Here is a 3,263-nt window from a genome sequence, read left to right on the forward strand (position 1 = left end):
GGTGTACATACATTTCGGCATTTTATATTATGCATTAACTTGAAAACACATTTTAAGTATCTCACTTTCCATTCCTTATCCATACTGTAATTAATTTTGTTAAAATGTTAGTAAGAAACCCACACACCTACTGATTAAACATACGTGGCACCTAATACCATAGCTCTTATGATCACAGCCCCCAAAAAAGTAAATCTCGAGAAACAACTGCATTAGCAGCCATGCCAAAGATTTAGAAAGGTTTTTATCTTGTGAACAATTACGGTTCTTGTTTGATTGAAAAATTCATAATAAAAACATAACACTTTTGGGGATACAATGTTCATTATACATCCTTGTGATCAGTTTCTACTTCAGTTTTCATTTTTTGTTAAGACTCCAAATAATAAAACTATTTGCAAACTGTTGATTTCCTTGTAAATTCCCCTTTCTTTGACTAAATCAACATATGTTCTACATATCTATGTTCATATATTAATTAAGCTTTAAAATGAGGTTGTTTATATTCTTGCATTCTTATAAATAACCCACAAATATGTAATCCCTCGAATTCTTTGTTAAAAGGTATAATTACATTTATTTAGGGAAAGTATAAAATGTATAAAATTTGAAAAGTATTTTTATGTCTAAAATTATCTAGTTAGATCACTCTGGCTCAAAGATACTTTCTTTTTTAGCTTGGGCCTGTTGACCTTCCTTAATTAACTCCAATCCAGGGGCAATGAGGAGAACCCAGTATATGGTGAAGACTCTATCAAGATTTAAGAGGCTATGAAGATGCAGAAAATGCAGACTTTGCTTCACCTAAATCAGTTGAATATGTGTACTGAATTAATTATGATCAGGTATAAACAACAACAGTGAGATATAAAATGCCACAGGAGAATTACTTTTAATTCTATCCAATAAGGGAAGGCTTCTGAGAGGAGATGGCATTTTCTCTCAGCTTTTAAAAATAAGAGTAATTTCATAATTTCAATAGGTGAATGTAGAAGTGAGGAGAAGATGCTAGGCACACAGTAAAGCAGGAACAAAAGGACGAGGATTTGAAAGCATATGACTAATTTTGGGGAGGTGGGGTAATGGGATTGAATTGTGTTTGAAACCTATGGAGGTCAGGAGAGGGTAGATGGAGCTGAATTCAGAAAGGTGGGCTACAGTCATGGTATCTACCACACCATTAATAGCCATCTTGAAAATTTCTGTTCTTTGTAAGAGCAAGTCAACTGTTACAAACATCACTCTTCTACGGGGGTAGGGGTGATGGAAATGGGAATGTGTGTGGGTATAGAGCTCCAACTCAATACTGTTTTCATTATTACTTACTACTTAAGTAGTAAGTAGTAATAAATTACTACTTAATAAAGGATTTTTAAAACCCTACATTTAAAATAAATTACTACGTAATAAAGGATTTTTTAAAACCCTACATTTAAAAAATGTATATTACCCTTCCCCAAAACACAAAATGTGGAGCTATTCTTTATTCTGTTTGCAATCATATCAAAATATATTCTATTTGATAATGTGTTTAAAATTTCTATACCTTTTTTTATCCCAATGGGACAAGATTTTTTTCCACCTCAAGGTCTCTGCACATACATTGCTCCTTCCACCTCCTCTTAAAACCTCTGCATCCTTCTTACCTGTCAGCTCTCAACCTGTGGATGCCAGTGTTGCCCTCTCTGACTACTTTATCTAATTAGATCCCTCGCCCCAGCCCTCTCTCCCCAATAATTCTTTATCCCAGCTCTCTTCATGCTTAATAGGACTTTGAATTTTATAATTTCTTATTAATTTGTTCTTTCCATAGGCAATGACTCTCTAGCCCATGTTTGTGAGTTCCTTGATAGCAGGAACTTCAACTCTTCTATTTGCTGCCGTACATATATAATACCTGCAACAGACCCTAACAGATTGTAATGATTCAATAATTGTTATATTCATTATTTTCAACTCTAAAGACATATAAACCCATCAGACTTAAAAGTTGTATCTTTACATTAACAAATATAATTTTTAAAATTTTCTGAGGGCAATTCCCTATGTAAAGACTGTGTAAGAAGATAAATATGCTTTAAAAATGTCCTAAAATAATATTTAATTAAATAAGTGTTACATATGATAATATGAAAGCACATCTTTATATGTCAATATATAATTTATGTAACATAAAGTCTTAATGTTTGTTTTGTTTAAAATCAGTGATGCTAATGAATTAATCCTTTTTGGATACTCAAGAGATAGATCTGTATTTTTCTCCACTGATGAATATATATATATATATATATATATATATATATATATATATATAAGAAATATAATAAAAAAATTCTCACATTTCCTTATAACATATCTTCTCTTCAATTTTCCTGTCAAAAGTAAGGTAGGGAAATGACCTCAAATATATTTTTCTTACAGAACATTGAAGACTGCTTATCATTTCAAAATCAGGACTACCAAGAGAGCAGTCAAGGTTGAAAATAGATAAATGGACTATTAGAAAACTCAGATTTCTTTCTTTACTGACAAAAAAAGTAAACCCCCAACTTAAAATTCATCAAGTGTAAAGCAAATCCTCCTTCACCACCCAATATGGCACAAACATTTATTATTCATATTCATAAAATAATCTACTGACTATATTCTTAAGGAATATACAGAGTAAGTTTTAATCATTATTTATATTAACATAAGCTTATTTAGTGGATAGTGTGTTAATTTACTTTAAGTAGACAGCCAATTTGGAGCTCTATGTGGTGGAAACCATATTCTAAAAGAGAGTCTGTTTGATGACATAAGGGGAAAAGCACAATTTAAGTCATGATGGGTTGATCCTCCATCTATCAATGGTGATTAAGGCAGTCGAGTTGGTCTCATTACACCAAGGTGGACTGGATAAGGCTTTAGGCACTGGTCTGAAAATATGATTAACCCCAAATTCTCCAACAAGAAGTCCCTATTTTATTTAACAGAACTTCCATTTTGATATTCTTCCTATCTTTGCCTTTTAAGCTTAATAGAGCAAGTAATCTTCAGTTTCTTAAATGTGGCAACAAGCAATTGTCCTTTTAAAATATTTAGGATTCGCCTTTTTTAAAACAACAACAAATAAAAAGGATCAAAACTTTTGGTCATCAATTTGCAAATGTAAGGACACACACTGACTGACTGACTGACTCACTCACTCACTCACAGAGAAACACATGTATAGCTTATGCTTCTATCCCCCGTCTTTGGGACAACATGGCATTTAAGACAAA

Source organism: Callithrix jacchus, chromosome 1 (genome assembly GCF_049354715.1).
Source record: "Callithrix jacchus isolate 240 chromosome 1, calJac240_pri, whole genome shotgun sequence".
In the NCBI taxonomy this organism is placed as follows: Eukaryota; Metazoa; Chordata; class Mammalia; order Primates; family Cebidae; genus Callithrix; species Callithrix jacchus.